We start from the raw sequence: 26,257 nt of genomic DNA, 5'->3' as shown, positions 1-26,257 counted from the left end.
TAACTGGAAAGTTGTGGTGTTATTTACTGAGTTAGGGGAAATTGGGGGAGTAGCAGGGTTAGGGGTGGATTCAAGACCAGTTCCACTGGTAAAAGTCCAGTACTGTTGCAAAGTTCTCCATACACAAAAGGGCCTCACATTGGGGTTTAATGCTTTGTGTTGGTCATCTTGAAATTTTAATAATTTTATCTTTGATTTTGTGTTTTGTAAGTGAAGTCCAGTGAAAAACTAGGGATTCAGTTCACACATGGTTATACTGTACCTCTTGCTTATTACCTCCTTCAATAGGATGTGTTCTTAGCAGGTACTTCAGGTCTTGCCCAGCTTTCCCTCTTCACCCAGCCAGAACCTCTGAGGCTCTCTACCACAGTGCACATGCCCATCCCATGTTTTCTCCAGGCCATCTCACATCCAGGGAAGAGGAGATACCTGACTTGACTATCTTGTCCCCAGCTCAGGCACTGCCTTTAGGTTTTGCTGCTACCATCTTTTCTCGCCCTGTGTTGGTCTATTGTTGCCCATGATTATTTTCTCATTTTTGAAGGATCACAACATTAAATAGAAAATTAAAAATAAATCATGACAAGTTGAGAGGGAGCATAAAAGAAAGGAAAATGCTTTATGTCTTAATATCTAAATGGAATTTTTATTACTTTTTGAACTGGGCCCTACAAATTATGCAACTAGTTCTGATTAGAGTTGAAAAATATCCCTGTTTTGGAAATGTCAAATTTGAGGTTCCTGGATACACAATTCTGGAGATCAGGAGAAAGTCTATGATAGAGTCATAAATGAGGGAGTCATCAGTGTGTTGATAGAATTTTAAATCATTCAGACTTACTCTGCTTATCCATATGTCCATTGGAGACAGACTTGCTAAATTCCACAAAGCATTAGTATAAGTGGGGAAGAACTTAATTTTTGGCCTTGATATGTGTCAGTTCTGCTTTGGAATATCATGCAGTGTTGTTCCTCATGTTAACTGACTTTTTAAGTGAGAATAATTTCCATTCTAAAACTTACAAGGGTTGACAGACTTCTCAGCATAAACGTTTTCTATAACAACTTTTCCACTATGAATTTAAGTATCCAAGGTCATGAAGGTCACTCCTTGGGTTCTCCTTGCCTTAATAAGTCTCCTTTGAATCCATTGGCCCTCATTTGGCTCATATGGGACCTCCTAGAATATGTAGCTGACTTTCCAAGACTATATGAGCCAATGGAAGACTTAGAGCCAGCAGCAAGGAATCATTCTGACTTAAGATCTCTATTAGTCTCAACCAACTCTAGTAGAAGGAATTTTAGCCAGAAATCCTGGTAGTGAATGTCAGGTACTGAGCTAATCTGTTCTGTCTCTCCAATTTAAATAGGGTTTTCTGTCTTGGTATTATTCCCAAGGGATGGGCTGGAAAATGAAGCACAGCACCCACATTCTCACAAATTCACACTGTCAGATCTACTCTCTTGATTCATCTTTGAGCTTCTATGATTTTTTTGTAGTTTATGGTGTGGATAAAAACCAACCAACCAAACAAACAAAACCTTTCTCCTAGATTACATAACACACAGATTGTTTCTCTCTTGTAGCTGGTGAGTGCATTTTGAACTCCAAAACTAAGAATTTGCTATTTTTTTCTCTGCTTCCCCCCTTCCATTTTTTTGACAAGCCCCTCCCCCCAGGAAGTTCAAATGGGAATGGTCATTGAAGAAGATGATCACTTGACTGGCAACTATCTCAAATTAATATTCAAGCACTCTGCTTAAAAACAGCATTGCTATAGACTGAATGCTTGTGTTCCCCCAAAATTCATGTATTAAAACATTATCCCCAATCTAATAGTGTGTTCTTTGGGAAGTGATTAGGCCATAAGTGTTTTATGAATTAGATAGTGCCTTTATAAGAAAGACTCCAGAGAACTTTTTCTTGACCCATTCCATCATGTGAGAACACAGTGAGAAGATGACCATCTAATAAATCAAGAATGATCCCTCATCAGTCACAGAATCTGCCAGTTTTGATCTTGAGCTTCTCAGCTTTTAGAATTGTGAGAAATAAATGTTTGCTCTTTAAGCCATCTAGTCTCTGGTATTTTTGTTATAGTAGCGTGGGTAGATTAAGACAAGGGTCATTCAGTTATTTTCATATTTGCAGAAACAAATTTTATGAATTTATTTCAAAAAGTATTATGTCAGTATTCTGGCTCTATTTTCCAGGACTTGGGTCACGAAGAAAAAGGTTTCTACCACTTGAATTTCAGAGCACCTCTTCAAAACCCATATACGCAGGGAGCCAGATGTCCCAACACAGCTCCAAATTCCTCTGAGGAATGGGACTAAACTTATTTATTTAAAACAAAAACTATCTTGGTGAGAATGATTAGTTCTGCTCAGCATTTTCAAACCCTTAAAAGGTTACGATCTGTTTAGACTATCAATGGGTTCTCAAATAAAAAGCTTTACTCCATGGAGCTTTGCTCTCAAAAGCTCTGTTTTGAGCTTTGTTTCACACACTGACTTCCTTTGCTGAACTTTCCCTAGTGCCAAGATTTAATGCCAATCACATTTTAGATTCCCCTTCCCAATCAGTCCTGATTATTTTTAAGAAACTTTATCTTACTAAGCATGTATAGTAAGCCTTTTATGACCTTGCCCAGACCTACCACTCCCCATTGGTCAATTTGGAAATACAAAACTATATGTAAAGTTTTATATTTATAAATATATATGAAGGTTCTCTGCTTATATCATGCTGTGCCAATGCTTTTTGATTATGTGTACTCTGCTTCTATGTCTTGCAAAAACTTCTCAACTTTCTTTAGTAGGTGCCTATATATCATTTATGACTGAGTGCAAGTATCATTTTCCTTCTCAACCCCTCTGTGGTATGCTGTATTTAAATTTGTAAATATTCTGGCTTTTCTACCTGTGCTGTTATTCCTTGAGGGCATTTATATGCCTCACAAACTGATCACACTAAGTATAGTACTGATCTGACACCATACATAATTATTACAATATTATTGGCCGTATTCTCTACACTGTACTTTACACCCAAGTGACTATTTTTATAACTGGCAATTTGTACTTCTTCATCTCTTTCACCTTTTTCACCCATACCCCCAACCCATCTCCCATTAGTGGCCATCAATTTGTTTTCTGTGTCTATGAGTTTGTTTTGCTTAATTTCATGACTTCTACACATAAGTAAAATCATATGGTATTTTCCTTTATCTGTCTGATTTATTTCACTTAGAACAATTCCCTCTAGGTCCATCCATGTTGTCACAAATGGCAAGAATTAAATTAATTGAGTAATATTCCTTTGTGTATATGTACCATTTTATTATCTGTTGGTCTATAGGTTGAATTTTTGGTTTCTTCCATATCTTGGCTATTGTAAATAAGGATGTAATGCATATAGAGATACATATATCTATTACAATTAGTGTTTGGGATTTTTTTTTCTTTTGGATGACTACCAGAAGTAGTCAATCCTGTGTAATATGGTATTCTATTTTTAACTTTTTGAAGAATTTCTATACCATTTTCCAGTGTCTGCACCAATTTAAAATCCCACCAACAGTGAATTAGGATTTCATTTTCTCCACATTCTTGCCAACAGTTATTGTTTGTTTACTTATTGATGATAGCCATTTTGACAGGTGAGAGGTGATATCTCATTGCAGTTTTGATTTGCATTTCCCTGATGATTAGTGATGTTGAGAATATTTTCTTGTGTATGTTGGCAATCTATATGATCTCTTTGGAGAAATGTCTATTCTTGCAGTCTGCATATTTTTAAATAGGATTGTTTGTTTTAGATATTGAACTGTATGTGTTATTTATATATTTTGGATATGAATCAGTCATTAAATATATGATCTGCATATTTCTTCTCCCATTCCGTAGGTTTTTGGTCATGGTTCCCTTTGTTGTGCAAAAGATTTTTAGTTTGAGGCAGCCCCATTTATGTTTTTTGCTTTTATTGTCATTGCTCTCAGGACATATCCCAAAAGAAAAATGCTAAGATGAATCTTAAATTGTGTATTGCTTATCTTTTCTTCTAAAAGTTTTACAGTTTTGGATCTTACATCTACGTCCCTAGTTTGTTTTTAGTTTATTTTGTATATGGTGTAAGAAAATGACCCACTTTCATATTTTTTGCATATATCTGCCCAATTTTCCCAACATCATTCATTGTAGAAACTGTTTTTACCCCATTGCATATTCTCCATTTCTTTGTCATGCATTAATTAAGAGACCCCAGTTATATCCAGGGGTCTCTATTCTGTTCCATTGATCTATGCATGTGTCTGTTTTTATACCGGTGCCATGCTGTTATTATTACTATAACCTTGTAGCACAGTTTGATATCAGGTAGCATGATACCTCCAACTTTGTCCTTCTTTCTCAAGATTGGCTATTCAGGGTCTTTTGAAGTTCCAGATAATTTTAAAGATTATATGTTCTACTTCTGTGAAAAATGGAATTGGCATTTTGATAGAGATTGCATTGAATCTGTAGATAGCTATGGGCAACATGCACATTTTAACAATATTAGTTCTTCCTATCCATAAGCATAATATATCCTTTTATTTATTCAGTGTCTTATAAATTGGTTAAACTTATTCCTAAGTATTTTATTCTTTTTGATGCAAATGTAAATGAGATTGTTTTCTTAATCTTTCTTTCTGAGAGTTTGTTATTCTATAAAATGATACAGATTTCAAACTGTTAACTTTGAATCCTACTACATTACTGAATTAATTTATCAGTTCTAGTAGTTTTTTGATGGAATCATTACACTTCTCTCTATGTAGTATTATATCATCTGCAAATAACGGCAGTTGTTTTTCTTTACTTCTTTGTTTCCAGTTTGGATGTCTTTTGTTTTTTATTATTTTCTTGTTTGCTGTGGCTAAGAGTTCCACTTCTATATTGAATAAAAGTGGTTAAATTGGACATCCTTATCTTGTTCATAATCTTAAAGAAAGAGTTTTTAGCTTTTCCTCACTGAGTATGATAATAGCTGTGGTTTTGTCATATATGGCCTTCATTTTTATTTTATATATGTGTGTGTATGTATATATATAAAGATTATATATATATATATAATCTTTATTGATTTCAGAGAGAGGAAGGGAGAGGGAGAGAGAGAGACAGAAACATCAATGAGAAAGTCACTGATCGGCTGCCTCCTACACACCCCTTACTGGGGATTGAGCCCACAACCCACACATGTGGCCTGACCAGGAATCAAACCGTGATCTCCTGGATCCTAGGTCAATTCTCAATCACTGAGCCACCCTGGCCCAGTGACCTTAGTTATGTTGAGGTCTGTTGCTTCTATCCCCACTTTGCTGAGAGATTTTACCATAAATGGATATGGGATTCTGTCTAATTACTTTTCTGCATCTATTGATATGATCATATGATTTTATCCTCCATTTTTTTGTATGGTGTATTAATTGATTTGTGGATTTGGGACCAACCATGCATCCCAGAAATAAATCTCACTTCACCATTGTGTGATCTCTTTAATTATTGCTGAATTTGGTTTGTTCAGAATTTTTGCATCGATGTTCATCAAAAATATTAGCCTATAATTTTAATTTTTTTTTAGTATCTTTGTCTAATTTTGATATCAGGGTAATGCTAACCTCCTAAATGAGTTTGGGAGCCTTCTCTTCTCCTCAATTTTTTAAAGCACTTTGGGAAGGATAGGCTTTAAATCTATATTTAATGTTTGATACAATTAACTTGTGAAGCATTCTGGTCCAGGACTTTTGTTTCTGGAGAGTTTCAATTACTGATTTGATTTCATAAGTAGATGTCAGTCGGATCAGATTTTCTGTTTTTTCCTGATTCAATCTTAGCAGATTATATGTTTTAGGAATATATCCATCTCTTCGTGGTTGTCTAATTCATGGACATATAATTGTTCAAAATATTTTTTATAATCCTTTGTATTTCTGTGGCATCAGTTGACACTTCTCATTCAATTATAATTTTATTTATATAGGTCCTTTCTCTTTTTTTTCTTGATGAATGTGACTAAATGTTTATCCATTTTGTTTATGTTTCAAAAAACCAACTCTTAGTTCCATTGGTCTTTTTTATTTTATTTTATTCCCTGTTTCATTTACCTTCACTTTGATCTTTATTGTTTCCGTCCTACTCAATTTAGGCTTTGTTTTTTTTCTTTCTTTAGTTCTTTTAGATGTAAGGTGGAGAGTGTTTATTTGAGATTTTTTTGTTTGTTTCTTGAGGTAGCCTTGTATTGGTGTAAATTCTCCTTTTAGTATTGCTTTGGCTGTGTCCTATAGATTTTATGGTTGTCATATTTCTTTATCATTTGTCTTAAGTGTTTTTGTTGTTGTTTCATTGATATTCTATTTGATTGTTTTTTTCACCCATTCATTATTTAGTAACATGTTATTTAATCTCCTTGTGTTCACGTTTTTCAGTTTTCTTCTTGTGATTGGTTTCTAGTTTCATATTTTACTCACATTCTCCATGTTTAGGTTTTTGTCATTATTTCTTTTGTGTGTGTGTGTGTTTGTATGTACCCCTTCGTTTATTGTTATAGTTACACATAATATTCCTACTTTTGCTTTTTAACCTTTGTGTTAGCTTTATAGTTGGTTGATACATTGCTTTTACTAAATGTTTGCCTTTATCAGTGAGATTTTTTTTCTTTTCTTTATTACTTATTCATAATTTTATCCTTTCTTTTTGGCTTAAAGAACTCAAATTAACATTTGTAATGCTGGTTAGTAGTTAGTAGTTAGTAGTTAGTAGTATTTTCTGTGAAATCCTTGCTGGGTACTGTGATCTTGGCTGGAGATCTTTGGTTCTGATTACTGAATATTTTGCACCAATCCTTCTGGTCTGTAAAATTTCTATTGAAAAATCAGCTGACAGTCTTATTGGACCTCTCTTGTATGTAATTCACTGCATGTTTCTTGCTACTTTTAAGATTCTCTCTTTGTAACTTTTGGCACTTAATTATGATGTGTCTTGGTGTGGGTCTTTTGGGGGTCATCTTGTTTGGATCTCTCTGTACTTCCTATACTTGTATTTCTATTACCTTCAGCACATTAAGAATGTTTTCAGTCATTATTTCTTCAAGTAGATTTTTCAATAGCTTTATCTCTCTCTTCTCCTTCTGATACCTAAATGATGCAAGTGTTAGTATGCTTACTATTGTCCCAGAGATTCCTTAAAACATCCTCATTTTCTTTTATTTATATTTATTTTTATCTATTCTAATTGGGTGTTTTCTGCTACCTTGTCATTCAGACCTCTAATTCTATCCTCAGCTTCTTCTAATTTGTTAATTCTCTCCAGTGTATTCTTCATTTCCATTGCTTTAAAAAAATATTTGCTATCTCCATTTTTATGCTTTTTATCTTTTTGTTAATGTCCTCACTGAGTTCTATTCTTCTCCCATGTTCACTGAGCATCCTTATAATCAGTGTTTTGAACTCTGTTTCTGGTAGACTTCTTAGCTTTATTTCATATTGGTTTTTTTCTAGAGTTTTGCCATGTTCATTCATTTGATACATGTTCCTTTGTCTTCTCATTTTGGCTGACTCCGTGTTTATTTTTGTGTATTTGGTAGATCCACTATGTCTCCTGGTCTTGAAAGAGGGGGTTTATTTAGAAGGTGTTTTGTGGGACTTAGTGGCACAGTATTCCTTATCACATGAGCTGGATGCTCCAGGGCTGTCCCTTATGTGGGTTGTGTGTTCCCTCCTATTGCAGTTGGGTTGCAGTTGCTGCTGGCATGTCACTGGATGGGGTTGACTCTCAGGCTGACTGACTTTGAGGGCTGGCTGCAACAATATTAGACAAGCTGTTAGACTGGGCTGTTCCCATAGAGTGGGAATTGCTGTAGCTAAGTTCTGATGACATTTGAAGCTGCCCCTCAGGTGTATCTGTTTGGAGATGTTTGGGTGGGGTTCTGGTGTGGGCTGAAGTCAGCCAGATGAGCTAAACTGAGAGCCTCTTCTATGGGTCTCCAGTGGATAAGTTCAGCCACTGCTTGTTCAGGACTTAGACCTGCTTGGGAAATGCTATTAAGTGATCTGCAGTTGGTAGCCCTTTGTGCTCCTGTTGGAAGTTCTTGGGAGAAACTATGCTGTGAACTGAAGCCAGGTGTCAGTTATGTTGAGCTTGAGACCCTTTAATGGGTCCTGCAATTCAAGATAAAGTCAGCTGCCATTTGTGCCCAGTTTGTAGTGATTTAGTTGGATCTATGTTACTGGCCACTACTTATGCCAGATTTGGGGCCATCCTATGGGAGTTACAATGTGAACTGATACTGGTTGCTACTTGTGCTAGACTAAGGACACTTGCCAGGGATCACATTGTACACCAAATATGGCTGCTGCTTGTGTGGGTATAGTTCATTTTTTAAATTTCTTTTTTTATTTCATTAATTTAATTGTATTAATTTGGGTGATGTTTGTTAATAAAATTATATAAGGTTTAAGTGTACAATTCTATAGTACATAATATATATATTATATTGTGCATTTTCCAACTCAAGTCAAGACTTTTATAACCATTTATCTCCCTTATACCCTCATCTACCTTCCTCCATCACCCTTTTCCTCTGGTAGTCACTATACTGTTTTCTGTGTCTATGAGGTTGTTTTTTAAAAAAATTTTTAAATAGCCCAGCTGGGCGTGGCTCAGCGATTGAACATGGACCTAGGATCCAGGCAATCGGGGTTCGATTCCCAGTCAGGGCACATGCCCGGGTTGCGGGCTCGATCAATGACTCTCTCATCATTGATGTTTCTGTCTCTCTCTCTCCTTCTCCTTTCCTCTCTCTGAAATCAATAAAGATATATTAAAAAAATAAAAAATAAATAAAAATTTTAAAAATATCTTCACCTTTTCCACCCAGCCTCCTAAAACCCCTCCTTTCTGACACCTGTTAGTGTGTTCTCTGTATCTATGAGTCTATTGTTTTAGTTTATTTTGTTCATTAGTGAAATCATATTGTACTTGTCTTTCTCTGACTGGCTAATTCACTTTTAATAATACTCTCCAGGTCTATCAATACTGTCACGAAAGGTAAGATTTTCTTCTTTCTTATGGCTAAGTAGTATTCCATTGTTCAAATGTACCATGGCTTTTTTAACCACTTATCTACTGCTGGGCACTTCAGCTGCTTCAAATCTTGGCTATTATAAATAACAATGCAATGAACACAGAGGTGCATATATTCTTTCAAATTAATGTTTCAGTTTTGTTCAGATATATTCCCAGAAGTGGAATTGTTGAGTCATATCAGTTCCATTTTATTTAAATTAATTTTTTGTTTGTTTAAAATAATACAGATGCCCTTTTTTTCTCCCCAGTGACCCATTCCTTCCTGCCCTACCCCTTCCTCTCCAGTCCTTCTCCACACCATTGTCCATGTCCTTGGGTTGTGCATATATGCATATAAGTTCTTTGGTTAATCTCTCCCCCTCTACTCACCTTCCTCCATACCTCTGAGACTCATGAGTCTGATCCATGCTTCCATCTCATTGAATCGTTTCTGTTCGTTAGTTTATTTAGTTCTTTAGATTCCAAAAATAAGTGAGATCATATGATGTTTGTTTTTTTCTGCCTGGTTTATTTCACTTAGCATAATACTCTCTAGGTCCTTCCATACTGCCCCAAATGGTACGAGATCCTTCTTCTTTACAGCAGCATAGTATTCCATGGTGTAAATGTCCCACAGCTTTTTTATACACTCATCTACTGATGGGCACTTGGGCTGATTCCAGATCTTAGCTATTGTAAATTGCACTGCTATGAGCACAAGGGTGCATATATTCTTTGTGATTAGTGTTTCAGGATTCTTAGGATATATTCTTAGAAGTGGGATCACTGGGTCAAAAGGCAGCTCCATTTTTAATTTTTTGAGGAAACTCCAAACTGTTTTCCATAATGGCTGCACCAGTCTGCATTCCACACCAACAGTGTACTAGTGTTCCCCTTTCTCCATATCCTTGCTAGCACATGTCATTTATTGATTTGTTGATGGTAGTCATTCTTACAGGTGTGAAGTGGTGATGCCTCTTTTTGGTTTTAATTTGCACCTTTCTGATAATTAGCGAAGTTGAGCATTTTCTCATATGTCTTTTGGACATCTGTATGTCTTCTTTGGAAAAGTGTCTATTCAGGTTCTTTGCCCATTTTTTTATTACATTGTTTGTGTTTTTGGTGTTGACTTTTATAAATTCTTTACTAATTTTGGATATTAACTCCTTATCAACTGTATCATTGGCAAAATGTTCCCCTATTTAGCACATTGTTTTTTTATTTGGTTGATGTGCAGTGGCTTTTTAGTTTAATGTAATTCTGCTTGTTTGTTTTATTTCTGTTTTTATTGCCTGATTGAAGATATATATATTATATCAAAAAAAAACATTGCAATGAGAAATGTCTGAGATTTTGCTGCCTATGATTTCTTCTATGATTTTTATGGTTTCAAGTCTAACATTTAAGTCTTTAATCTATTTTGAGTTTTTTTTTTATGTATGGTGTAAGCAAGTGGTCTCATTTCTTTTTTTTCACATGTATCTATCCAGCTTTCACAGCACCATTTATTGAGTATACTTTTACCACAATGTATAACTTTCCTCTTTTGTAAAATATTAATAACTTTAAAGATGTGGGTTTATTTATAGCATCTCTATTCTGTTCCATTAATCTATAAGACTGTTTTTATGCCAGTACCATGCTTTTTTTTATTACTATTGCCTTGTAGTATAGTTTTTGATATCAAGTAGCATAATTCCTCCAAGTTTGTTCTTTCTCAAGATTGCTGGTGTTATTTAGTGTATTTTCTGGTTCCATATATATTCTTGCAATAATTGTTTAATTCTGTGAAATACATCATTGTTATCTTGATAAGGATTGCTTTGAATCTAGATTCCCTTGGGTAGTATGGACAGTTTTTCTTTATTATCCTCACCTGAGGATATGCTTATTTACTTATTTATTTATTTATTTATTATTTATTTATTTATTTATTTATTTATATTTATTTATTTTTAGAGAGGAAGAGAAAGAGAGAGAGAGATTGATTTGAAAGAGAAACATCAATCAGTTGCCTCATGTATGAGCCCCAAATGTAAATCAAACCTGCAATCTAGGCATGCGCCCTGACGGCGGCTCAAATCTGCAAAATTTTTATGCATGGGATAATACTCCAATCAATCCACCTGGCCATGGCTGGATATTTTAATGATGTTGATTTTTCCAATCCATAACATGATATATATGTTTCCATGTATTTATGTTTTACAGTGTTTTTTTCCAGCGTCTTACAATTTCCTTAGTATAGATCTTTCACATCTTTGGTTAAATTCATTCTTAGGTAATTTTTTGGGGTGCAATTGTAAATAGGATTGTTTTCTTAGTTTCTCTTTCAGAGAGTTTATTATTGGTACGTAAAAATGGGACTGATTTCTGGATATTTATTTTGTATCATGCTACTTTACTGAATTAATTTATCAGTTCTAGTAGTGTTTTGGCGGAATCTTTAGGATTCTCTGTATACAGCATCACGTCATCTACAGATAATGACAGTTTTACTTCTTCCTTTCCAATTTGAAAGTCTTCTATTTATTCTTCTTTTCCAATTCCTATGGCTAGGACTTTTAATACTGTGTTGAATAAGACTGGTGAAAGCAGACATCCTTACAGATCTTAGAGAAACACTTTTAGTTTTTGCCCATTGAGTATGACATTAAGTGTGAGTTTGTCATGGCTGATATTCTTTATGTTGAGGTATATTTCTCCTATTCACACTTTGCTGAGAGTTTTATTATTTATGGATGCAGGGTTTTATCAAATTCTTTTTGTGCATCTATTGGTATTATAATGTAATTTTAACCTACATTTTGTTTATGTGGTGTATCATGCTTATTGATTTCTGGATATTGTACCAACCTTGCCTCTCCAAAATGAATTCTACTTAATCATGGTGTATGATTTTTTTAATATGTTGTTGGGTCCAGTTTGCTAGTATTTTGGTGAAGATTTTAGCATCTTTGTTTGTCAGGGATATTGACCTATATATGTTTTTTCTTTATAGTGTCTTTCTCTGGTTTTGAAATTAGAATAATACTGTCCGTGTAAAATGAGCTTGGAAGCTTTCTCTCCTCTGGAGTTTTTTGGAATAGTTTGATAAAAATAGGTGATAGTTCTTTGAATGTTTGGTAAAATTCACGTGGGAAGCCATCCGGCCTGGAATTCTGTTTATTGGAAAGTTTTAAATTAATGCTTCAATTTTATTTGTTGTAATCAGTCTATTCAGATTTTCTGATTTTTCTTGATTCAGTTTTGGAAGGTTGTATGTTTTTAGGGATGTAGCTGCTTCTTTCAGGTTGACTAATCTGTTGGCATGTATTGTTCTTAATATGTCTTACAATTCTTTGTATTTCTTTGATGTCTTTTTATTTCTCCTCTTTCATTTCTTGGTGTGTTTTTTTGGGTTTTTCTTTTTTTCTTGATGATTCTGGTTAAAGGTTTGTCAACCTTGTTTACTTTTCCTCTTGGTTTCATGGGTCTGTTCTATTTTTTAAAATTATTTTTAATTGATTTTAGAGAGAGAGGAAGGGAGAAGGATAAAGAGATAGAAACATTGATGAGAAACATCGATCAACTGCCTCCTGCATGCCCCCTAATTGGGATTGAGCCCACAACCCAAGCATGTGCCCAGACCAGGAATTGAACCTGCAACGTCCTGGTTCATGGCTTGACAGTCAACCACTGAGCAACACCAGCCAGTATGTTCTTGTCTTTTTAAAACTTCATATCACTTATTTCTGCTTTGATCTTTATTATTTCCTCCTTCCTTCTACTCACTTTGGGCTTTGTTTGCTCTTCTTTTTGAAGTTCCTTTAAGTATAAAGTTAAATTGTTTATTTGAGATTTTTCTTGTTTCTTGAGGTTGGCTTGTAATGCTACAAATTTCCCTCTTAGGATTGTTTTCTCTGAGTCCCATAGATTTTGGGTTGTTGTGTTCCCATTTTCATTGTTTTTAAGATATCTTTTTATTTCTTTCTTGATTTCATTGTTAACCCATTCGTTGTTTAGTAACATCTTTTTTTAGCCTCCATGTCTTTTGGTGTTTTTTCAAATTTTTTCTTGTGATTGGTTACTAGTTCACATTATTATAATCAGAGAAGTTGCTTGATATGATTTCAGTACTCTTAAAATCAGTGGGACTTGTTTTGTGTCCTAACATTGTCTGTTGTAACATATGTCCCATGTGTACTTAAAAGAATGTATATTGTGCTGCTTTGTGGTAAAATGCTCTAGAGATATCAATTTATGTCAATCAAGATTGTGCCCATCAGTAGATGAGTGGATAAAAAAGCTGTGGGACACTTATATAATGGAATACTATGCAGCTGTAAAGAAGAAGGATCTCTTACCCTTTGGAACAGCATGGATGGACCCAGAGATTATGCTAAGCTAAATAAGCCAGGCAAAGACAAATATCACATGATCTCACTTATATGTGGAATCTAAAGAACAAAATAAACTGATTAACCAAATAGATCCAGTGACATAGAGGCATGAAACAGACTAACAAATCTCAGAGGAAAGGTGTGTGTGGAGAGGGATTAACCAAAGAATTTATATGCATATATGCATAACCCATGGACGCAGACAATAGGGTGGTGAAGGCTTGGGAAAGGGGGTGGGGGTGGAGTGGAAAGGGTCAATGGGGGAAAAAAAGAGGGACACCTGTAATACTTTCAACAATAAAGATAAATTAAAATAGTAATAATAATAATAATAATAAAATGGTAAATATGTAAAAATATCAATAATGGCACATGCTATAATGAAGATTTGATTTTTGTAAGAGAATAAATTAAGGATTCAGATCTTTATCATTAGTCTTTCTGTGCTTATTTAAAGTGTTTTTAACTGATTGCCCAGAATAAAGAGATTGAAACATTAAAATAAAATTGTTTTATATATTTAGGTGCTTCTATGTTTGGTGCATAAATGTTTACAAGGGTTATATCCTCTTGTTGGATTGCTCCCTTTATCAGTATGTAATAACCTTCTTTGTCTCTTACTATAGCCTTTGTTTTAAAGCCTGTTTTTTTCTGATATTTATAATGCTTTCCAGCTTTTAGTTCATCTCCCTTGCATGAAATATGGCTTTATTTTTATTTTATTTTATTTTATTTCTTTTTATTTTATTATTTTATTTTATATTTTATTTTATTACTATATAATTATGTAGTGAGACTGAGTGTGAGAAGCACAGTCTGCAATCAGGTTTTTCCTGCTCTACAGAGAACATGAGGAAACCCTGTCAGCAAAGGGCCCAGGCTCTTATTATTTTAAAATTTAGGCCTTCTGTTGACCTTGGGGAGTCCAACTCAGCACATAAATTCCTCCTCAAGCTACACAATGCTGTCAGTGTGGAATTCTACATGGAGAAAAAGGCACAGTTTGGAGAGAGTTTTTCAGGCCTTGGGGCTGAAGCAGGCAGCCAAGAGCCTTCTGGATACCTTGGTCGCCTGAAACCTGATGCCATAAAGTAGGTTCAAGGGCGACTCCTTTGTCTATGAGCAATTCCCATAGGATTTCTCTTTGATAGATCCACAGGAAAACAGAAAAGGCAATGCTGATGACTCCCTGAAACAAATATATCTGCAATCCATTTCTTTAACTTTCTGTGTATCTTTCATTTTGCGGTAGGTCTCTTGTATACAGCATATACATAGGTTTTATTTTCTTATCTATTTAGCCACTCTATATCTTTTGATTAAAGCATTTAAGGCATTTAAATTTAAATTGATTATTGATAGATACATATTTATTGCCATTTTATTCTTTTAACCATGTTCTTCCATTTTTTGTTTGTTTGCTTGTTGTTTGTTTATTTTCTTCTTCTTCTTAAAGAAGACCCTTTAACATTTCATGAAATACTGGTCTGGTGGTGATGAACTCCTTTAGCTTTTACTTGTCTGGGTAGCTGTTTATTTCACTTTCAATTTTAAATGATAGAATACCGTCACAAAGTACTCTTAGTTGTAGGTATTTGCACTTTGAATATTTCATGCCTATCCTTACTAGCCTGAAATGTTTATGTTGAGAAATCAGCTGAAAGTCATATGGGTGCTCCCTTATAGGTAACTAATTGTCTTTCTCTTGTTGCTTTTAAATTTCTCTCTGTCTTTAACCTTTGGAATTTTGATTATGATGTGTCTTGGTGTGGGCTTATTTGAGCTCATCTTGTTTGGGACTCTCTGCATTTCTTCACTTTTGTGTCTTTTTCCTTCACCAGGTTAGGGAAGTTTTCAGTCGTTATTTCTTCAAAATAAGTTCTCAATATTTTGCTCTCTCTCTTCTGCTTTTAATACCCCTATGATGTGGATGTAATAATGCTTCATGTCACAAAGATCCCTTTAACTATCCTTTTTTTCTTTTTTCTTTTCACTATTCGGATTTGGTGTTTTCTGCTATCTTGCTTTCCAAATGCTGATTTAATCCTCTGCTTCATCCAACCCACTGTTTATTTCTTTTAGTGTATTCTTCATTTCAGATATTATATTTTTCATTTCTGTTTTTTTTTAATCATTTCTATGCCCTTTTTCATGCAGTTCTAGTCCTCACTATGTTCTTTGAGCACCCTCATAACCATTTCTTTGAACTCTGTATCTGATAAATTACTTGCATCTATTTCATTTAGGTCTTTTTTCTGGAGATTTCTCCTGTTCTTTCATTTGGGGCATTTTTTTTGTCTCTTTATTTGGCTTCCTCTTTGTATTTGTTTCTATGTATTAATTAAGTAGAATTTCTCTGACTCCAGTCTTTGTAATGGTGGACTTATGTAGTAGGTATCCTGTTGGATTTAGTGGTGCAGTCTCCTTGATCACATGACTTGGGTGCTCCAGGGATATGCCTTGTGTGGGTTAAGGGTGTTCTTCTGTTGTAACTGAGTCTTGTTTGCTATTCGCCCATTAGTGTGTGGAGTCGATCTTCAGTTTGGTTGATTGTGAGTATCCTACCACAGTGTATGAGCTGCTATGCAAATATTGACCATGTGAAGTGGAATATACCTCAGTAGGTGCCTGACAAGATCTCTTCTGGAATATGCTGCTTGTAAAGCTTATTGAATCCTATTCTGATGTTTTCTGAAGTTAGCAACTTAGTGTGTTGGTTTCAGGCATTCTGGGAGGGACTCTGGTGCAGTCCATTGTGAAATGTGCCTATGACATTACCTGGGAAACTTGTTTGGAGTTAAAAAGTAATCTATAGTTTGTGGCTGCCTCAGCTGTGCCTGGGTGTATATGGCAAGGACCAACCTGTGCACCAAGGCTCACTTTTAACAGCACCAGCCCTGGGGTCATATTAGCAAAAGTCCCAAGGAACCCTGCGATCCACTTCCACCTTTCTTCACCTGCCAGTTGCTTATTAGGCTCAGTCACTGAAAGAGCCTCTGACAGTACTCAAGTTGCATGAGGTAGGTTCTGAGTGAGTCACCAGGTAGGAGTGAGTGGTGTTTGTGAGACTGAGACAGGTTCAAAGTTGATGCCAGTGTTGGGTCTGAGGTCACTCAGAAAATACCCCAGGGGATACCAAATCTAGCTGCTACCCACTAGATGCACATACAATATTTTGATGAAGTGAGGTCTCAGGAAGTTGTCAGCTGAGGACACCAAAGTTTATCAGGACCCAAAAGGCCAAAATTTGGCTGTGAGAAGAGAAGTCTCTGGACTGCTCAGGTGTGTGAAGGATAGATGATTTCTGTTCTAAAACCACACAACTCAGTCTATTCCTGATTTAGCCAGGAGCCTGAACTCTGCAAGGTGGGGTTTCCAGGAGTTGGGAGGTTAGGGTTAGTGGATCTCCTGTGAAGCAGAGGTGTAGGTCAGCTTGGGGTAAGATTAGAGGAGTGTCTCCCACCCCAGAGTTACACAACTCAGCCTGTCTTGGATTCTGCCTAGACATCAACAAGGTAGAGCCACCAGGAGTTGGGAAGGTGGGGCTGATGAGAACCCCATGATTGGGGCTATTGTGTCTCCCATAAGGGGGAAGCTCCAGTCAGGTTCACCTGTAAGTGGAGGGAATGACCACCCCAAAGTCACTGAAACCTCCTGAGTTGGCCCAAACCTCTATACACTGGCCCCGACATCTGACTCCTCAGGATGGTGTGAACTCTTTAGGGTGGAATGACAGGGAATCAAGAGTGTGGGGGCTGATGCCATAAAGAGGGGAGTGTTCCACCCAAGAAAGATGGCTTCTGAAATGTGGAAGGTGGACTCAGCACAGGCACACTGTCAGAATCTCAGACACTACCCATGGGAGCAGATCAGCACTTTTTGTGTCTCTGCACTTTCCTACCAGTCCTAATGTGGCTGCTTCGGTAAATCCCTAGTTATAAGACTTCTGTTCATCTAGTCGTCAGTCGGTGTTCATGTTGATTGCTCTATATTTTAGATGTAATTTCAACTTTTCTTGGAAAAATGTGAGAGCAATTCACCTACTCTACCACCATCTTGGACCCTTAATATTTTATTTAATTAATTGATCTTTGTTTATAAATAGCACTAAGTTATTCATATTTGGGCTTCAGTATTCCACTGTTATTGATAATTCTAGGTAAGTGCTAGTTGCTTAATCTCTGGTTTGCAGCAGGTAATGGTTTGCCAGGCAACATACATGTGCTTATCACCACGAAGACAAGCTAGAGCTGATAAGGAATATCATCACATTTCTACTGGAGAGCCTTGTCTGTTTTGATGGCAGCTGGACCAAGTTTCATTTTGATATTTATATAATGAATTATATAAATATGACTCCTCAGGATGGTGTGAACTCTTTAGGGTGGAATGACAGGGAATCAAGAGTATGAGGGCTGATGTCATAAGGAGGAGAGTGGTCCACCCAATAAAGATGGCTTCTGAAATGTGGAAGGTGGACTCAGCACAGGCACACTGTCAGAATCTCAGACACTACCCATGGGAGCAGATCAGCACAGATCAGGAAAAGTTAAGAATGCATATATATGAAATCAAATATATTATGTGAAAATCTGAATTGAATGCTGTTTGCTTCAATGTAATCTGGTAATATTTGGGACTGGCAAGTGTTTCTGCTAAACTATCTCACAAATCTCACTAAACACAGCACTTACCAGACTGAAGAGCCATTACTTATGAATATGTTATTTATTTATGTACTTATTATTTTTTTAAATATCCTCACCCAAGTACATGCTTATTGATTTTAGAGAGAAGAAAAGGGAGAGAGAGGGAGTAAGAGAAAGAGAGTGAGAGTGAGAGACATCGATGTGAGAATGAAACATTGATCGGTTGCCTGCCCATATATGCACCCCAAAAGGGGATGGAACTCTTAACCTAGGTAAGTGGCCTGCCCTGACCAGGAATTGAACCAGCAACCTTTTATTGTGTGGGATGATGCTCCAACCAACTGAGCCACACCAGCCAGGGCATGAATATGTGGTATAAATTGATAAGCTTATCAGCAGTAGTTACTGCTTCTCATATATCTTTATATTCCTCTTTCCCAAATGTGTGTGGGACATATATATGTGTATATATATATAAAAAAAACTTGAGAATTAGCAGTTTTCATATTCCCTTCTAATAATTAATCATTACATTCACAGAGTTTCCACTTGCTAAGAACCATCAATTTGTCCCAATTTAAAGTTTAATTGAAAACTCTCATTTTGTATTTCTGTCAAGCACATTATGGCTCTTCTAGAATTACATATTATTGTGTATTGCATAATACCATTAGTAAATTGTATGTTTTCTTCAAATACTTATTTCTTATGTTAGCCATATTTTTTTTCAGAATTAAGTAATTCTTTTGTTGTTTATGAGAGTTTCTTTAGAAAATAGAGACACCATTCTATTCATTTCTTTCAAATGATTCTTAATTTGGATATCCAAAATATGACCAGTTTTTACAGTAGAATGTTTCATGAGGCAGAAAGGAAAAGTTAAGAATGCGTATATATGAAATCAAATATATTTTGTGACTGGTTACATATTTTGTAAAACAGTTGAACAATAGAATGTTGATTAATAAATGGTCACTGTGGTTGTATGCCCATTGCCAATGAAAAGGTAGCTGAAATACACAAATACTTTCAAATATGCTTCATGGATGTTTCCTTATTTCCAAAAAAGAAAATAAACTGCTCAATTGTTATGTAAACCCTTGTGTCATTCCCACTGAACAAACATTTTCGCGATGTTTCCCTTTGAAAACATTTTAAAACATATTTGGCTGCCTTTATTTACCTAATGTTGTTCTGTAATAACTGTTTGTTTTTGGATGCAGCTTATTATTGGATCTTGTGTTTGAGCAAATGAAGGGTGAGAAACATAGAATCCATGATTTGGAAATAATTTAGCTTATGTAACTAATATTAAATTGTTTGAGAATTTCTTATTTCTATCACAAGTGAACATCACAAATTCAAAGGAAAAAAACACACAAAAAGGAGGGGTGGGAGGACTTTGCATTTCTGAAGTCAGTATGACTATTTTAGCTACATCTATATGTACTATTATCCCCAGAAGTTGTCTGTAAAATTGTCTTATGACCCCCACCCTTCCTCATGCCAGAAAGAACTTTCATGCTATGTGATGCAGTTTGGCAATTGAAAGTGAACTCATGCTAGAGGAGAGAAAACCATTGCATCCAGATCACAACATTCCAGTGAGCTCAAGCCTCTCCTTTTTCCACATATCAAGATTCTAGATTGGTAATGGGGCTGTATCAACAAATTAGGAAGAAAAAACAGTAACAACATAGATGGATTTTAAACACTTACTATATAAGACGCAATTCATCATATGTGAATAAAGAAAATGAAACATTTCATACTTCACTTGAATGAGGGGGATTCATAAACTAAAAATATGTTTATGACCTTTTAAAGCTATGGTTAAGAATGCTATTTTGAATGAGGTAGTATTGAGCAAAGAATCAACTCAGCTACTTATAACTTGTTTAATATTGGACATTTTAGTTAATCTGTGTAAACGTCCATGTCCTTATAATGCTAAATGTTTATTGAGAGCTTAGAATGTACCAAACACTGTTTTATAGTTGCTATGTGCTATCTCAGTTATTTTCCCCAAATCCTATGAATTAAATCTTATATTATTATTTTATATTTTACAGATAATGAAAATGAGGCACAAAAATTAAAACTGTACTTGTATTTAAATATTTAGCAAACTTTTATGCTATGTGCTCTACTTTCTTCTATGCACTTAACAAATATTAATTCATAAGTTCTGTGTTATATAGAAACTACTATTTTAGTCCTTATTTTACAGATGAGGAAACTTAAATACAGACAGGTTAAGTAACTTGCACCAAGTGACAGTCAATAAGTGATGGAACAGGGACTATAACTCACTCAACATGATTCCAGAATGCACTGTAAAACCACTAGGTATTGCCACCTCTTTTGGTTTCTATGAAGATTGAATGGTATCATTATAAGCACAATGAAATGCTATTATTTGTTTTTATTATTATTAATTATTCTGAAGATTATTGAAACTCTCACCTAGGATGTTGATAAGTCAGAGATAATAATAGTGTTGAGGACACAGAAACTAGGTATATTTTTAAACCTTGTTCTTCTTTCACTGGGCAATTTTGAAAATTAGCAAGCAGGCTAGTGGGCTGGAACAGAGTGAACAAGGAGAGGAACAGAAAATTAGGTGAGACAGCTATCCAATCACATATAGCTTTGTAAATCATTATAAAGACCGATTTTTGCTATTAATGAGATGAAAATCCATTGGCAAATATTGAGCAAAGTCATAAAATAATCTGACTTAAATGTTTTAGTAGGATCAGTCTTACTCTGTTTTGAGAAAAGAACTGCAGAGGAGCAAAGGCACAGGCATGAAGTACTATTATTTCATGAGGCTGAGAGAGGTTATGTAAATTGGCCAGTGTCTGTCAAAGTGTAAGTAGTCATCAAACAGGGCTTACAACTCAGACCAGCATGGGTTAACCATGCATGATCCTGAATGGAAGAATGATGAAGATCCTAGGTAGGTTTTTAGATCTTCTTATTGAATTGAGATACAAAGTGTGGTATTTTTCTGAGAACCTTTGTATAGAAAAACAAATTATCTTGTACACTTAAAATTTGTTTTCTTAACAATCTAATTATTTGAGAAAAATCTATGATAGCTAATAACAATTTTGATCCCATATCTATTTGTAATCAGGTAATATTGCATAATCCGTATATCTTTAATAAGTGTTTTTCATCAGATAGCTTTTATACCTATAAAAATTAATGCTGTGTTTTATTATCAAGATATATGTGGAATCTAATGAACAAAATAAACTGAAGAACAAAGCAGATCCAGAGACATTGAAACATGCAACAGACTGATGTATTTCAGAGGGAAGGGTGGGAAGAGATTAATCCAAGAAATTATATGCATATATGCATAGCCTAAGGACAACTGACAGTAGGGGGTAGGCCTGGGGAGGAGGCAGGAGGGGGTTGGGGGGGGCTAATGGGGGAAAAAGGGAGAAACATCTATAATACTTTCAATAATAAAGATTAAACTTATTTAAAAAAGAGCTATGACTATTTTGCTGTAAGAGCTATTTTCTTTATGATTCCCTGATGGTATTATCTTATAAGTACAACCAAGCAAAAACTACTCATCACATAACCTAATGTCTGTCATACAAAAGCAGAAACTATGCATCACTTAATGTCTGTTCAGTAAATATTACATTAGCTAAACTAATTAACACATGACATTAAAAATTTGTCTGAGTCTTCTAAAATTAAGTCAAGTTTCAAAAGAATCAGCACTGATAACTACACTCAATTACCATGTAAAGGGTAGATATTTTATTCTTAGTAGAAGAGATTGTAACAGGGAATTCTAGCAGTTAAGTTTTATACCAGAGACTGAGGCCTGTAGGAGCGTGCCAATTCTTAAAAACACGAAGAAGGTAATATATGACTGTATAAGTCAAGGTGATTAACATTAGTTGTGGTAACTCCCAAATTTCAATGACTTGAAAATGATTTTCAACTCCCAAACAATTCCCAATTTCCAGGGACTTGAACCTAGAAAATAAAAGTTAATCTTTCTCTCTAATCTCATAGTTTAATAATGGGCTTAGTGATTTTCAATGGCAGCGATTTTCTTGCAAGCTGTTTCTGTCACCCAAGCTTCCTCTATCTTGTTGCCCTGTCGGTTCCTGTGTTATCAAAGAATTGCACGGGTGGGATTTCTCCATTGCTATTGAGAGTGGAGTTCTTATGATGTCTTGAGAAAAATAATTTTCTAGTACTTACAAGGGAGAATGAGTCATTTTTATTTGTGTAGAGATATCCCTCAGTTTCCAAAGCCCCATTTCCCTTAAACCAGTCCTGGAAAAGGTGAAGCTGGTGCTTCAACAGAGCTAGGAGCAAAGCCAGTGTCCAAAGTTTCCATTCTATGGTGGACTGGCACAGTATCAGATTAATTTCATCAGTCCATTGTGTATGAGGTCATGTGGTCAAATGCAGGGGACCACAACCCTTGCAAAAAGAGAGCCAGGAGCACAAGAGGGCCAAGAGAGAGAATTCCCTTTGTCCAGGAGCTTATGTATTGCAGATTTAGTGCCCTTGCAATGGCCACGCCCATTCTGGCCAATGCCCTGCTCCCAGGTGTGAATGACAGGCAAGAGTATAATATTTGTGCTTCCCTTTGTTCTTTTTCATTAATTAATAAATGGGTTAATTACAGAGGTATTACAAGGAGCTGCTATGCAGTTCTTTGTTGGATCATCTACATATAGCATACCAATGTGCAATGAGAAAAAAATGTGAAAGTTCTTGTGGGACTTTTACCAGGCTAGTCTGGAAGTAGATATTCCATGTTATTACACTGAACTTGGTTACATGGATAGCTTAATTGCAAGGGATCTGGAAAGGCAGAGAAATGAGCCAAATTACTAAAATACTGATGAGGCAGGAATTGAGTTTACTTTCCATGTTAATGTTCAGAAAGTACTGTACATACTTCCTGATAAAGTTGGCCAATTGTTAATATATTGAAATGCTTTTATACTACTTGGTAAATAGTTATGACTTGAACATATGGTGATTAGATAAAGGCATCCTTTTTTATATACATTCAAATACTTATGTACTTAAACCAAATTTACCTCAACATTAAAACAAATAAAAAGGAATTTGATTAAAAAAAAAAAAGGTGACAGAAGAAGCAGTAACTGAACACAAATGAGAGACCTCAGAAGTTGTACATGAAATTTTATATGGGTACTTACTTAAACTATTTATTTGAAGGACCTATTTAGCTTTCCAGGCCCATCTCAAAATGGACTTTTCTGAAGTTTTCTTTAGCACTTCCGTTTTTATGAACAATACTAATTCCTCTTTGTATCTATGTCCCTACAGAATTTTATACTTAGCGAATGAATATAAGCTTATGTAAATAACATTTTAAAATATTGCATTTTATTATTTTATTACATTATTAATTGTTTATGTTTAAACTTCTGAGGGCACAGTCAATATTTTTGTTCAGAGTGCATCATTAATGTACCTTCAAAACATGTAAATACAGTCATGCTGTTGTTCTGTTAAAACCCTTCAATGAATCCCCACTCTTCTTAAGACAAAGTCCTATAAAAGGTGGACAAGGCCTTTCATAGACTTGTCCATACTTCATTCTTTATCCTTCTTCATTTACACTTTATGATTCTGCCACAATAAAGTTCTTTAAATTCCTTAAAAGACTGAAAAGTTATGACTTCTGTCCTTTTGCAACTGAGTTTACCTCTGCCTGCAATCCCTCTCATCCCTTTTCACCTGGCTATTTACTACTCAGTTTTTTAGCTAAGTCAAATAGTCATTTGAGAAACCCCTCTTGAGCACCCTACACTTAAAATGATTCTTGTTATCTTTTTGCATCTCAATTGACACTTTAAAGTAATACCGATGTTGTTTATTATAAATGCTCAGTTAATTGTTTCTTTCCCATTAGATTATGTTTTCCATAAGGGGGACATCATTTCTATTGAAAACTACACTATCTCCCAATACCTAAACTAGTACGTCACATATAGTACCTCATCAATAAATATTTGTTGAATGAATGAGCGAAAAATGTGCCTTGGAAGTAATTAGGATTGGTTTTCAGTCAACTAAGAGTCAACTATGAACTAAGTGCAATCCTTCTAACTTTAGAATTTAATTATTCTATTTATTTCTCTGAAAATTGCTATCCTCCACTACTTATAAGGCCAATATATCAAAATTTACTTCATCGCCTCCTATACACAAAGCTCCCACCATCATGAAATACACCATCAGCACCACTCCTCACATACATACACCTACAATCATTTAAACTTGCTTTTTCTTCTTATGTTCCTACTTCATCACTTCTTCCGTAACTCAGGCTTAAAAATCTCAGAATCTTTTTTTTAAGTTTCCTCAAATTTCATTAGTCACTAAGCCCTGTAGATTGAACCCATGAAAGATATCTTGAATTCATCTTTTTCTTTCCAGTCCTACTGCAACTCCCATAGTTTAGGTTCTCATTAGTTGAAACCTAATCTAATTCAATGCTTCCCAAGATGTCTCTTCACTTTTATTCTCTCCCTCTTCCAATCTACTTTATACACTGCAGCCAGAGTAATTGACCTAAAGTAAATTTACTCCCCTACTCAGAAACCTTCAGTGACTCCCCATTTTTAGCAAAAAAGAGCAGCAAATCCTCAGACTGATATTGAAAGACCTATATAATTTGGTCCTAATTTATTTTATATTTTCCAGTCTTATTTCATAGTACTGTCCCTCATTGTAGCCATACTTGTCAGGAACCAGCCTGAAAGACGAACAAACCTGAGTTTGAGCGGTGGGAATTAGAGACAAACACAGTTATGGGATCAGGAGGTCTGCCCTCCAATGAGGTGCAGCCTCAAATGGCTTCAATGCCTTTATTATATAGTGAGTAACAAACAACTGGTAAGGAAGTGAGGGTGATACAAAGTAGTTCTTCCCAGGCTGCACAAACACACTTTCAGAGTAAACATCCTGCCTCCTGCATGAGCTCAGACCTTTGTAACTATCTTAATTTTGGCTCCCCACAGGAACCTGCGGGGAGGGTTGAGTCCTTGGCTCCAGAGCCTCAGGCTACGTGGACCATGTTCAGACACGTCACCGGCTCCCAACACATACTGGTTTTATTTTCATTCCTAGAACTTACCTTGCACTCTCTCACTTTTATGCTTCAGTCATTTTTTTTTTTCTGGTAAGTCTGACCTGCCTTTCTTCCTAAAAACCTGCTGTCTTCTCTTACCTTTCTTTATAGGTAGCTTCCAGTCACACCAGGTGGATGTTTCACAAATGGAATGAATAGAATTCTGTAGTTAAGTAATTCATTTCTGAATATCTTGGTTATGCTGTTCCTCAATTATTGTTTTTGCTTTTTACAATTCCTCTACTTTCTTTGTCTCATATTCATCATATATTTTATTATTTCTATAATCTTATTCAGAAGCTATTATGTCTTCTCTTTCTATTTCTCTTCACTCTTATTTTTTTGGTTCTTTTTCTTTTTTTAAAAAATATATCTTTATTAATTTCAGAGAGAGGAAAGGAGAGGGAGAGAGAGAGATAGAAACATCAATGATGAGAGAGTCATTGATCGAGCCCACAACCTGGGCATGTGCCCTGACCAGGAATTGAACCTTGATCGCCTGGATCCTAGGTCTATGCTCAACTGCTGAGCCATGCCCGGACAGGTTGGTTCTTTTCTTTATTAAATTTGTCAAAATATAAAGGGCTGGAAATTTATATCCTATAAATAGTCTATTAATAGTTTTCTTGAATAAAAATGCATATTTAAATTTTAATAGGATATTATACCACCACTATTTGATTGGTTAATGATTTGGAAGACTCAAAAGATTATTTTTAAATTCAATGAATTATATTTACTGGGGATAATGTTAACTCCATGCAAGAGATAGCACTAATGTTTATGATATAGAATAGCTAATAAATTCATCTCATATACCATTTGCGGTAATCCTTTTTTTTTCAACTGCAGTTGTTTAGGTTTCACCAAAAGAGATTATTATAAACTATATCAGTTAATATTTTGCATAACTTATGTTTATTAAACTTAAAATTTGGTCAAAATGTTAAAATTAAAGTGAACAT

Source organism: Miniopterus natalensis, chromosome 10 (genome assembly GCF_054644295.1).
Source record: "Miniopterus natalensis isolate mMinNat1 chromosome 10, mMinNat1.hap1, whole genome shotgun sequence".
Lineage (NCBI taxonomy): Eukaryota > Metazoa > Chordata > Mammalia > Chiroptera > Miniopteridae > Miniopterus > Miniopterus natalensis.
The sequence above is the reverse complement of the archived record's forward strand: the minus strand, read 5'-3'. Positions refer to the sequence as shown.